Here is a 13,800-nt window from a genome sequence, read left to right on the forward strand (position 1 = left end):
CCAAGTAAGAATTGCACACGTCACTGCAAACCCAGCCTCCACAAAGCTCAGAGCTCATTTACATACCCATAATGTTCTACATGGTACTTTGCAAAAAAGCAAAATAAACTTCAGGTTTGACCGTAGCTTTCACGGAGATTGAAGATTGTCATTACTTTTCCACTTGCTGTGTTGATCTGTGGTAATATGTTTTCTCTGGATCTTAGTGTTAGCATCTCAGTACAATGTTAAAGAGGTATGTCATCACTTAGGAGCAAGGAGCTGAGGTTGAGTCTTTAGATTACTCTGCTTTCTCTTCAGATCGTATAAATCTTTCGCCTTTTACTAAAGATTTCCGTGGAGAGGAGCATTTGGAGTTTTTAAATAATTTTTTGATGCCCTGCTTTTGTGGGGCTGATTTATTGCTGAAAGAAAGATTTATCTTTAGTTGTAGATGTGTCTTTAGGTTCATTAGTTAGGCTGCCAAGTGCTTGGGTATTGGATACTCTCTGAAAAGGTAACCTGTTAAATATTTAAATTTTGGGGATTAGGTGTTCCGTGTTTCAAATAACTGGCCTAGATGGGCTGGGTGGTGGTCTCTGTGCTGTAAAACTGACTTTAGTAGGGCTCATTTCCAGTGGTGGGGCAGAGGGAGAGGGGTGATGCACAGAGATTGGAGTCACAGTGCAGGATGAGATGTGAGGCTGGAGGAGTTATAAAAGTAGAGTGTGGTGATGCTGAGGTGGAGTTTGAAGATGACATTAAATTCTCATCCTCGTGTTCCATGGTCTCGCCCCCTCCCTATCACTATAACTTCCTCCAAATATACAATCCTCCGGGATCTCTGCGTTGCTCCAACTCTGGCCTTTTGCGCTCTGGAATTCTCTCCATAAACCTCTTCAACTCTCTCCTCTTTTAAGGCGCTCCTTTAAACTTACCTCTTTGAACAAGCTTTTGGTCACTTGTCCGAATGTCTCCTTCTTTGACTTGGTGTCTATTATTGTCTGTTGACGCTCCTGCGAAGCACATAGTGACGTTTTACTAAGTTAAAGGCACTATATAAATGTAAGTTGTTGTTGTGGTTGAATTTATTGTTTCTTAAGATATTTTTTGTTTTAAAAGTGCCTGTATTTCACTCATTGTGAATGAAGATCGAAGGGACGGGAGGAAAATCGGGAGGCCGTGGAAGAAGGTTGAGGGGCCGGGAGGAAGGTTGGTGGGGCCAGGTAAGAAGGGTGGGGGCCAGGAAGAATATCGGTGGGGCCAAGGAGGAAGGTCGGGGGCTGGGAAGAAGGTCGGGGGTCGGGAAGAAGATTGGGGAGTCAGGATGAAGATCAGAAGGTTGGAACACAGATCATGCGGGGGGGCCGTGAAAAATCCCGGGGGCCGGGAAGAACACTTGGGGGGTCAGGTAGGAGATCAGGGGGCCGGGGAGGAGATTGGGGGGCTGGGACTTGGAGACCTGAGGTCGCTGGAGGTTGGGTGAAGAGTCTGAGTTAGGTGGGGGTCCACAATGGTGCGGGGGTGGGGCGTGGGGGTTGTCCAGTATCGGGGAGAGGGGGGCTCGTTTGATCACGGGGTTCCGGGTGAGCTTGTTGGGCTTGGATGAAGCATTCCTGCTCCTCCGGGCCCACAAACAGTGCAATAAAGGCACTCACCTCATGGATCCAGCCCTTCTCTCCTGCTTTCTGGTCACGTGATTCAGAAGTGATGCGAAACCCGAACAGGTAAGGTTAAATTCATTTTAATGTTGTAATACATGATCTATTAAGTACCTCAAGTATCTCAATGAGGTAAAATGCCCTTTTAAGTATCGGTCTGCTGGCTTTAAGTGGCTGGCTTTAAGTGCTGTCTCTATCCCGTCATCTAAGTCATTGATAAATACAGTGCATAGTTGAGGTCCCAACACAGATCACTGTGGGACAACACCAGTCACATCCTGCCAATTTGAGTACCTGCAATTTTCCCTACTCTCTGTTTCCTGCCCCTCAACAAATTTCCAAATCGGATCAACAATTTATCCTCAATTCAACGAGCTTCAACTTCAGCTAACAGTCTCTTATGAGGGACTTTATCGAATGCCTTCTGGAAGTCCACATAAACAACATCCATAGACATTCCCCTGTCCACTACTTTAGTCACCTCTTCAAAAAATTCAATCAGGTTCGTCAGGCATGACCCACCCTTCACAAATCCATGCTGGCTCTGTCTGATCAGCTGAAATTTTTCAAGTTGTTAAGTCACTCTATCCTTAATTATAGACTCTAGTAATTTCCCGACAACAGATGTTAGGCTAACTGGTCCATAATTCCTTGGTTTCCCTCTCTCACCTTTCTTAAATAGAGGAGTAACATGCAATTTTCCAATCTAAAGGAACAGTACCTGAATCAAGAGGACTTTGGAAGATTATAGTTCGGGCATCTGCAATGTTCTCACCTACTTCCTTTAAAATGCTGGGATGGAAAGCACCTGGTCCTTGGGATTTGTCACTTTTTAGTGTCATTATTTTCTTCATTCCTGTCAATTTGCTTATGTTAATTATGGTGAGTCCCCATCCCTGTTTAAAAATTAGTTTCCTTGGGGTGTGTGGCATGCTCTCCTCTTCCTTACTGTAAATACTGACGCAAAATAATTACTTAACATGTCCACCATTTCCTTATTTTCATTTACAATATCACCATTATCAGTTTTTGAGGGGCCCACATTGCTATTGACCACCCTCTTTTTCCGAATATAATTGTAAAAATTCTTTGTGTTGATTTTGATATCCTTTGCAAGTTTCTTTTCATTCTCCCTTTTTGTAGCTTTTACTGTCTGTTTTGTCACCCTTTGATGTTCTTTGTATCTCTCCCAGTCACCAGGATCTGTGCTTTTTTTTTCATTTTTGTATGCTTTTTCTTTTAGTTTTATGTTGTCCCTTAACTCTTTTATCGTCCATGCCTGTTTTTTTGGCAAGTAGAGCTCTTGCCCCTTAAGGGTATAAACTGGGGTTTTGCATCACATTAAATTCTTTTTTAAATTTCAAAATATACCTTATTTCATGAAATTTAAGGATACACACCGTTCAATGTAAATGCGCAATTACAATTCAAAATAATACAATATGGATCATACAACCTCCGATCCCATCATTACAATTCAAAACAGAGTACATATCTTATAATACATTCTGTACAATACAAGGTGGGGTGGCCTTACACGGTGGCCTTTCCCCATACAGCCTTTGTGTAGGCCTCACCATGCTTCAGTGCATCCCGCAGCATGCACTCCTGGACCTTGGAGTGTGCCAATCGGCAACACTTGTTCTTGGGCAGCTCCTTCAGCTGGAAGACCAACAGGTTTCGGGTGGACCAAAGGGTCTCCTTCACGGAGTTGATGGTCTTCCAGCAGCAGTTGATATCTGTCTCTGTATGTGTTTCGGGGAACAGCCCGTAGAACGCAGCGTCGTGTGTTACCGAGCTGTTTGGGATGAACCGGGACAGATACCAATGCATCTCACTCCACACCTTCAGCACGAAGGGGCAATCCATGAAGACGTGGATGACGCTCTCGACCCTGCCGCAGCCTCGAGGGCGGCTCGCGGTGGCGCTGTGATTCCGTTTGTTTTGGAAAGACCACACTGGGAGGGCCCTTCTCACCACCACCCAAGCTACTGTTGCCTGTTGGTCAGTTCTGGTGACGAGACGTTCTGCCAAATGGCATCGACTGTCTGGTTGGGGAACTGCCCGATCGGATCCACGCTTGGGGTCCACATGCATGACCACTGCCGATAGTTGCTGAGGTGCGGGATTCCACATTCCTGCAAGAACAGCAGGTCCCTCTTGACCCTGGACAGGTAGTTCAGGGTCGCAGTGCATTGCGTAGTCGATTTAACACAATGCATGTTTATGGATGCAAATTTTAAAGCCATTTTAAAAATACTAAAAGGACAAACATTAAGGTCCTATAATTACATTAGTCTGGGTTCTACATTACTCTCCATTTCCATCCATTGGTCCTGATTCCGCATTTGTGTGGTGTGCACGAATTTCTGGACAGTCCTAGGGCTGAGGAATGAGGCCTGTCCTCCATTGGAGGAGTGTCCGCACTCGGGGGTTGTCGACGGGGTCTCGTGGGGTGGTGCGTCTGTGAGATCCATGACCAGGTTCGGTTCCTCGGCCTTTGCCGGTGGTTCGTTCTCCGCGACTGTTGTGCTGCTCCCGATTGCCCAGAGATGGGGGACATTGTTCTCCATGTCGCTTCTCCCTGTTGCCCGGAGTTGGGGGACTTCGCTCTCCATGTCGCTTCTCCCGGCGTCCTGGAGTTGGGGTGTGCTGGGCTCATTGCTGCTCCTGATGCCCTGGAGCTGCCAAATTCCTGGAGCTGGAGCCTGCTGTCTGTGTCACTGGTTACAGTTGTGTTTTGCCTATTCCTTTGAGGGTAGGTGGGACTCTCCCCTTTTCCCTTTTCGTCAGCTGAGGAGCAGCCACTGTCGTCCGTTGGTGGCTCTAAGCACCTGTTGCTGCTGGTTCCACCTTTGGCCGTCAGTTCCTCTGATTTTCGGGACTTCTTTTTCTTTTGCTGTGTATAAGACATGAGGAAAGGGCAAGCAAAAAGGCAAAAAATGGCACAGATCCTGGCGAATGGGAAAGATACAAAGATCAACAAAGGGTCACAAAACAGATGGTAAGGGCTACAAAAAGAGAGTATGAAAAGAAACTCGCAAGGGATATCAAAACCAATACGAAGAACTTTTTTAGTTATAATAGGAACTGACCCTGACCTGCCGGTTGCTTGCCATTTTAATTCCCAGTTCTACTGCCACTCTGACCTCTCTGTCATCGGCCTCTTACACTATTCCAATGAAGCTCAACGAACAGCACCTCATCTTTCGATTAGGCACTTTACAACCTGCTGGACTCAACATTGATTTCAATGTATTTTTTTGAAATAAAAAAGACACTACCCCCTCCCCCAACAGCTCCTAGAGCTGTCCTCCGGCCTGTTACTATGCTCCCCTTCTCCCGGCCTCTTACCCTGATCAAACATCACACCTCGCACCATTTCCCAGCCTCCTACCATGCTCTATACTCCCATTGCCCCTTGGGTGTCTAACCACTCTCTACCCTTTCTCTCCTGAAGTCTGCTACTATCCTCACGCTGTTTACCACATTTCCAAGATTTGTGTCATCTGGAAATTTTGAAATTTTGCCCCCTATACCCAAGACCAGATAGTGAATTGTGAATGTTGGAAACATGTACGTTTGAAGTATTTTTAATATTTTGGTTTGCTTTATTTCACCCCAAAAGAATAAACGCGCCTTCATTTCTTGCTTTTGGTCATTTCCAAATAAATTCCGTAAATGAAAGTGGAATACAGATATTTAATGGATCAACAGTTAAAATTAACACCACAGATACATCAACAAGTCTAGTTTCTATGGCCAAATATAAATTTCAGTATAAACATTTGAACACAATGAAATGGATACTAGATTTTGGAGTGGATCCCTCAATTGACTCCTTTCCATGCACGGATCTGAGCTCTGTCTCTGCTCTCATTAAATCAATGGCTTTCTGTATGAACCAAAATACAGTTTGTTCACTAGCAGAAATTGCTGATTAAAATTTCTCATATGAAAGTTCAAACACAGAGACAATATAAACTTACAAACTAAACTTGTAACCAAGTCAGAATTGCACACGTCACTGTCAACAACAGCCTCCACAAAGCTCAGAGCTCATTTACATACCCATAATGTTCTACATGGTACTTTGCAAAAAAGCAAAATAAACTTCAGGTTTGACCGTAGCTTTCACGGAGATTGAAGATTGTCATTACTTTTCCACTTGCTGTGTTGATCTTTGGTAATATGTTTTCTCTGGATCTTAGTGCTAGCATCTCAGTACAATGTTAAAGAGGTATGTCATCGCTTCGGACCCATGAGCTGAGGCTGAATCTTGAGATTACTCTGCTTTCTCTTCAGATCGTATAAATCTTTCGCCTTTTACTAAAGATTTCCGTGGAGAGGAGCATTTGGAGTTTTTCAATAATTTTTTGATGCCCTGCTTTTGTGGGGCTGCTTTATTGCTGAAAGAAAGATTTATCTTTAGTTGTAGATGTGTCTTTAGGTTCATGAGTTAGGCTGCCAAGTGCTTGGGTATTGGATACTCTCTGAAATTGTAATTTGTTAAATATTTAAATTTTGGGGATTAGGTGTTACGTGTTTCAAATAACTGGCGTACATGGGCTGGGTGGTGGCGTCTGTGCTGTAAAACTGACTTTAGTCGAGCTCATGTGCCAGTGGTGGGGCAGAGGGAGAGGGGTGATGCACAGAGATTGGAGTCACAGTGCAGGATGAGATGTGAGGCTGGAGGAGTTATAAAAGTCGAGTGTGGTGATGCTGAGGTGGAGTTTGAAGATGACATTAAATTCTCATCCTCGTGTTCCATGGTCTTGCCCACTCCCTATCACCATAACTTCCTCCAAATATACAATCCTCCGGGAACTCTGGCCTTTTGCGCTCTGGAATTCTCTCCATAAACCTCTTCAACTCTCTCCTCTTTTAAGGCGCTCCTTTAAACTTACCTCTTTGACCAAGCTTTTGGTCACTTGTCCGAATGTCTCCTTCTTTGACTTGGTGTCTATTATTGTCTGTTTACGCTCCTGCGAAGCACATAGTGACGTTTTACTAAGTTAAAGGCACTATCTAAATGTAAGTTGTTGTTGTGGTTGAATTTATTGTTTCTTAAGATTTTTTTTGTTTTAAAAGTGCCTGTATTTCACTCATTGTGAATGAAGATCGGAGGGACGGGAGGAAAATCGGGGGGCCGTGGAAGAAGGTTGAGGGGCCGGGAGGAAGGTCGGTGGGGCCAGGGAAGAAGGTTGGGGGCCAGGAAGAATATCGGTGGGGCCAAGGAGGAAGGTCGGGGGCCGGGAAGAAGGTTGGGGGCCGGGAAGAAGATTGGGGAGTCAGGATGAAGATCAGAAGGTTGGAACACAGATCATGCGGGGGGGCCGTGAAAAATCCCGGGGGCCGGGAAGAGCATTTGGGGGGTCAGGTAGGAGATCAGGGGGCCGGGGAGGAGATTGGGGGACTGGGACTTGGAGACCTGAGGCCGCTAGAGGTTGGGTGAAGAGTCTGAGGTAGGTGGGGGTCTACAATGATGTGGGGGTGGGGCGTGGGGTTGTCCAGTATCGGGAGGAGGGGGGCTCGTTTGATCACCGGGTTCCAGGTGAGCTTGTTGGGCCTGGATGAAGCATTCCTGCTCCTCCGGGCCCACAAGCAGTGCAATAAAGGCACTCACCTCATGGATCCGGCCCTTCTCTCCTGCTTTCACCTCACGTGATTCAGAAGTGATGACAAACCCGAACAGGTAAGGTTAAATTCATTTTAATGTTGTAATACATAATCTATTAAGTACCTCAAGTATCTCAATGAGGTAAAATGCCCTTTTAAGTATCGGTCTGCTTGCTTTAAGTGGGGGCGGGACTTCCTGGTGTCTGCTGGCTGCACACATACAAGCCTGCCTGGATTAAACCCGGAAGTGGGCGAGTTGGAACCAGGATGTGGTCGTGCTCCAAAAAACTGTTATTTTAAACTCCCACCCGCCCCCAACCCACCCGTTCTTGGGGGTTAAAATTTACTCCTATATCTCTTTCCTCATAAAAAATTGCAGTTAAATTAGGTTAAAATTATATTACTATCCTAATTCGGAACATAGGAACAGGAGTCGGCCATTTAGCCCCTCGAGCCTGTTCAGCCACTCAATGAGTTCATGGCTGATCTGTGACCTAACTCCATATCCCTTAATACCTTTGGTTAACAAAAATCTATCAATCTCAGATTTAAAATTAACCATTGAGCTACATCGACTGCCACTTGCGGAAGAGAGTTCCAAACTTCTACCACCCTTTGTCTATAGAAGTGTTTCCTAACTTCACTCCTGCAAGTCCTGGCTCTAATTTTTCGGCTCATTCCCCTAGTCTAAGACTCCCCAACCAGCGCAAATATTTTCTCTCTATCTACCCTATCAGTTCCCCTTAATATCTTGGAAATTTTGCTCAAATCAACCCATAATCTTCTAAATTCCAGGGAATACATCCCTAGTTTGTGTAATGTCTCCTCGTAATTAAATCCTTGGAGTCCAGGTATCATTCTGGTAAATCTACGCTGCACTCCGTCCAAGGCCAATATATCCTTCCGAAGGAGCGTGCCCAGAACTGAACACAGTACTCCAGGTGGTCTAACCAGGGCTTTGTATAGCTGTCGCATAACTTCTACCCCCTTGTATTCTACTCCTTCAGATATAAAGGCCAGCATTGCATTAGCCTTTTCGATTATTTTCTGTACCTGTCCATGGCATTTTAATGATCTGTGTACATGGACCCCTAAGTCTCTTTTGACCTCCACTGTTTCGAGCTGTTCATCATTTAGAAAGTACTCTGATCTATCTTTTCGGCCCAAAGTGGATGACCTTACACTTGCCTACATTGAAATCCATTTGCCATAGTTTTGCCCATTCAATTAATCTATTAATATCTCTTTGTAATTTTATGCTTCCATCGACACTGATTACAATGCCGCGTAAAATTGTGTCATCGGCAAACTTGTTAATGTGGCACTCTACCCCATCATGTAAGTCATTAATAAATAGAGTGCATAGTTGAGATCCCAACACAGATCCCAGTGGGACACCACTCGTCACATCCTGCCAATTTGAGTACCTGCCAATTTTCCCAACTCTCTGTTTCCTGCCGCTCAACCAAATTCCTAATCGGGTCAACAATTTGTCCTCAATTCAACGAGCATCAACTTTAGCTATCAGTCTCTTATGAGGGACTTTATCGAATGCCTTCTGGAAGTCCACATAAACAACATCCATAGACATTCCCCTGTCCACTACTTTAGTCACCTCTTCAAAAAATTCAATCAGGTTCGTCAGGCATGACCGACCCTTCACAAATCCATGCTGGCTCTGTCTGATCAGCTGAAATTTTTCAAGTTGTTATGTCACTCTATCCTTAATTATAGACTCTAGTAATTTCCCGACAACAGATGTTAGGCTAACTGGTCCATAATTCCTTGGTTTCCCTCTCTCACCTTTCTTAAATAGAGGAGTAACATGCAATTTTCCAATCTAAAGGAACAGTACCTGAATCAAGAGGACTTTGGAAGATTATATTTCGGGCATCTGCAATGTTCTCACCTACTTCCTTTACAATCCTGGGATGGAAAGCACCTGGTCCTTGGGATTTGTCACTCTTTAGTGTCATTATTTTCTTCATTACTGTTAATTTGCTTACGTTAATTATGGTGAGTCCCCATCTCTGTTTAAAAATTAGTTTCCTTGGGGTATGTGGCATGCTATCCTCTTCTTTACTGTCAATACCGATGCAAAATAATTACTTAACATGTCCACCATTTCCTCATTTTCATTTACAATATCACCATTATCAGTTTTTGAGGGGCCCACATTGCTCTTGACCACCCTCTTTTTCCTAATATAATTGTAAAAATTCTTTGTATTGATTTTGATATCCCTTGCAAGTTTCTTTTCATTCTCCCTTTTTGTAGCTCTTACTGTCTGTTTTGTCACCCTTTGATGTTCTTTGTATCTCTCCCAGTCACCAGGATCTGTGCTATTTTTCTTCATTTTTGTATGCTTTTTCTTTTAGTTTTATGTTGTCCCTTACCTCTTTTATCGTCCAAGCCTGTTTTTTTTTTGCAAGTAGAACTCTTGCCCCTTAAGGGTATAAACTGGGGTTTTGTATCACATTAAATTCTTTTTTAAATTTCAAAATATACCTTATTTCATGAAATTTAAGGATACACACAGTTCAATGTAAATGCGCAATTACAATTCAAAGTAATGCAATATGGATCATACAACCTCCGATCCCATAATTACAATTAAAAACAGAGTGCATATCTTATAATACATTCTGTACAATACAAGGTGGGGTGGCCTTACACGGTGGCCTTTCCCCATACAGCCTTTGTGTAGGCCTCACCATGCTTCAGTGCATCCCGCAGCGTGTACTCCTGGACCTTGGAGTGTGCCAATCGGCAACACTTGTTCTTGGGCAGCTCCTTCAGCTGGAAGACCAACAGGTTTCGGGTGGACCAAAGGGTCTCCTTCACGGAGTTGATGGTCTTCCAGCAGCAGTTGATATCTGTCTCTGTCTGTGTTTCTGGGAACAGCCCGTAGAACGCAGCGTCTTGTGTTACCAAGCTGTTTGGGATGAACCGGGACAGATACCAATGCATCTCACTCCACACCTTCTGCACGAAGGGGCAATCCATGAAGACGTGGATGACGCTCTCGACCCTGCCGCAGCCTCGAGGGCGGCTCGCGGTGGCGCTGTGATTCCGTTTGTTTTGGAAAGACCACACTGGGAGGGCCCTTCTCACCACCACCCAAGCTACTGGTGCCTGTTGGTCAGTTCTGGCGACGAGACGTTCTGCCAAATGGCATCGACTGTCTGGTTGGGGAACTGCCCGATCGGATCCACGCTTGGGGTCCACATGCATGACCACTGCCGATAGTTGCTGAGGTGCGGGATTCCACATTCCTGCAAGAACAGCAGGTCCCTCTTGACCCTGGACAGGTAGTTCAGGGTCGCAGCGCATTGCGTAGTCGATTTAACACGATGCATGTTTATGGATGCAAATTTTAAAGCCATTTTAAAAATACTAAAAGTACAAACATTAAGGTCCTATAATTACATTAGTCCGGGTTCTACATTACTCTCCATTTCCATCCATTGGTCCTGATTCTGCATTTGTGTGGTGTGCACGAACTTCTGGACAGTCCAAGGGCTGAGGAATGAGGCCTGTCCTCCGTTGGAGGTGTGTCCGCACTCGGGGGTTGTCGACGGGGCCTCGTGGGGTGGTGCGTCTGTGAGATCCATGACCAGGTTCGGTTCCTCGGCCTTTGCCGGTGGTTCGTTCTCCGCGACTGTTGTGCTGCTCCCGGTTGCCCAGAGATGGGGGACTTCGCTCTCCATGTCGCTTCTCCCGGCGTCCTGGAGTTGGGGTGTGCTGGGCTCATTGCTGCTCTTGATGCCCTGGAGCTGCCAAATTCCTGGAGCTGGAGCCTGCTGTCTGTGTCACTGGTTACAGTTGTGTTTTGCCTATTCCTTTGAGGGTAGGTGGGACTCTCCCCTTTTCCTTTTTCGTCAGCTGAGGAGCAGCCACTGTCGTCCGTTGGTGGCTCTAAGCACCTGTTGCTGCTGGTTCCACCTTTGGCCGTCAGTTCCTCTGATTTTCGGGACTTCTTTTTCTTTTGCTGTGCCGTCCAACCTTCTTCTGCCGCTGGCTCACTTTCCATCGGCTCTGGTGCTCAGGGAGAGTCTCGGGGCTGAGTGTCGGGATTTGGTCGGTTTCCTCAACGCTCACTTCCTGCTCTTTGTCCTCCTCCTTGTCGTTGGCTCCTTCACGGGGTCCACGGCAGTGGGGAGGGATCTGGCCTCCTTTGGGGCAGCCACAACTGCTGCTCTCTTCTCCTTTATCACCTCGCCTCTCGCTGCCTGTGCATAGCTGTGTCTGGTTTGGGCAGGGCTTGTACAAATGAGCAGCCTCTCCAAACAGATTGCAGCACTTGGCCTCCTGACAGTCCAGTGTCTGATGGCCCTCCTCCCTGCAGTTCCTGCAGATCATCGCCTTGCAGGAGGCCGCCTCATGCCCAGGTTTGCCGCAGGATCGACGCACTCTGGGCTGCCCCTGTTACACCGCGTATCCATGACTCATCCCAATCACGAAACTCGATGGGAAATGAATGATTTTTCCCTTGTCATCCACCCTCAGCGTCACCTTGATGCTCCTCTTGCTCGTCTAGATCCTGAACATGTCCGCGATGTCGATGCTCCGATTTGCTCCTTCCGCTTATCTCTTGAGGAACATCAGCACATCAATTACTGGCACATGCGGGTTGAACGTGTGAGCTGTCAGCATCCGTTCCATCCCCTGCGGGAGCGTGAAGAGCGGCTCCGCAGTGAGAAGTGACAATGGCGCTTCCTTCCCCTTCTCCTTGAAGGCCTGGAGTATCTTTAGGCATCCTGCGACATCCCTGAAGGTCACGTCGAAGTATCTGTCCTCGGGAAGTCCTGCGGGCAGGAGGTGTCCATGGCCGCAAATCCGCAGGCTTCGAGAAGTACTTTCTTCACGAAGGTGTTTCGTTGCCACGGCGAGGTTCCTTCACCCGTCCTTGCGGTCAGCCTGACGGTGTTGCACACCCCGTGCCCAGGTGCTCGGGAAGCTCTGGCCGCCATGTCTGCTGCAAAAAAATACTTTTTACCCCACTGGAAAAAGGTGTTAGACCGGTCTCCGGCCAGCCTTAGGATCCAGTTCTACATCAGCAAAGCTCCAACTGGTTATAGCTGATTTTACTTGCTCGTCCTGGGGCCCGACCTTCGTGATCATTGAAGCGACCCTGCTCCCACTTTTTTTGTAAACAATTTTACAACACCAAGTTATAGTCCAGCAATTTTATTTTAAATTCTCAAGCTTTCGGAGGCTACCTCCTTCCTCAGGTGAACGATGTGGACAGCAGGTGGTGGACAGCAGGTGCTGGTAATGGTTCTGATGTTTCCATTTACAGCTCCTCTAGACCCATCTTTTGTTTCTTTACTTGTCCCATTACCACCCTCCTTGTCTTGCACCATCATCCCTTTGTCATTTAATCACTCCTGCCCTCCACCCTATCAGAGACCATCCCTTTTGTTCTTTCCTCTCCTTCCTCCCCCTCCCCAACTTTCCCTGGCTCTGTACTTGCTTAAAAACTGTTTAATCTTCAACTTCTTCCAATTCTGACGAGGGGTCATCGACCTGAAATGTTAACTCTATTTCTTTCTCCACAGTTGCTGCCTGGCTCCCTGAGTATTTCCAGCATTTTCTGTTTTTATTTCAATCATATTATGATCACTTTTTTTTCAAAAAATATACTTTATTCATAAAATTTGCAGCAGTACATACAATACAGTTCTCATATCACATTCCAAACGTACACAATACAGATTATGCAATTTGCAGGTTACATCAAGTGCAGTTCAATGAAACACATTGGACATAATTACAGTTCATGACATTCTAGGGTGCCTCATTGCATCACAATCAATACAGGTGATTCATTACAAATACATTACAGATTTATTACGGGTACGATGGCGGGAAGGCTCTAAACGGTTGCCTTTCCCCACAGAGCCTTTGCGGCGGACGCACCCATCCTCAGTGCGTCCCTAAGCACTTAGTCCTGGACCTTGGAATGTGCCAGTCTGCAACACTCGGTCGAGGACAGCACCTTGCACTGGAAGACCAGCAACTTTCGGGCAGACCAAAGGGCGTCTTTCACCGAGTTGATGGTCTTCCAGCAGCAGTTGATGTCCGTCTCAGTGTGCGTCCCCGGGAACAGCCCATAGAGCACAGAATCCTGTGTTACGGAACTGCTCGGGACGAACCTGGACAGATACCACTGCATCTCTCTCCAGACCTTCTTTGCAAAGGCACATTCCAGAAGGAGATGGGTGACGGTCTCGTCTCCACCGCAGCCTCCTCGGGGACAGTGTGCGGTGGCGCTGAGAGTCCAGGAGTGCATGAAGGATCTGACGGGAAGGGCCCTTCTCACCACCAGCCAAGCTAGGTCATGGTGCTTGTTTGAAAGCTCTGGCGATGATGCGTTCTGCCAAATGACATTGACAGTCTGCTTGGGGAATCAACCGACAGGATCTACCATCTCCTTTTCCCGCAGGGTCTCGAGGACGTTACGCGCGGACCACTTGCTGATCGCCTTGTGGTCAAAGGTGTTTTTCTGCACAAACGTTTCCACGAAGGACAGGTGGGG

At 46.4% G+C, this 13,800-nt stretch overlaps 2 non-coding genes across 2 annotated transcripts; both read left to right on the forward strand.

Annotated features, from left to right (window-relative positions):
* The first annotated feature begins 280 nt into the window (after nt 1–280).
* Nucleotides 281–395, forward strand: LOC137320305 (U5 spliceosomal RNA). The gene has a single exon (XR_010962464.1). It is a non-coding gene; the product is annotated as a U5 spliceosomal RNA (small nuclear RNA).
* A 5,530-nt stretch (nt 396–5,925) lies between these two features.
* Nucleotides 5,926–6,040, forward strand: LOC137320308 (U5 spliceosomal RNA). Its single transcript, XR_010962467.1, has one exon. It is a non-coding gene; the product is annotated as a U5 spliceosomal RNA (small nuclear RNA).
* The last annotated feature ends 7,760 nt before the right edge of the window (nt 6,041–13,800 follow it).

This window comes from Heptranchias perlo, chromosome 3, assembly GCF_035084215.1.
Source record: "Heptranchias perlo isolate sHepPer1 chromosome 3, sHepPer1.hap1, whole genome shotgun sequence".
In the NCBI taxonomy this organism is placed as follows: domain Eukaryota; kingdom Metazoa; phylum Chordata; class Chondrichthyes; order Hexanchiformes; family Hexanchidae; genus Heptranchias; species Heptranchias perlo.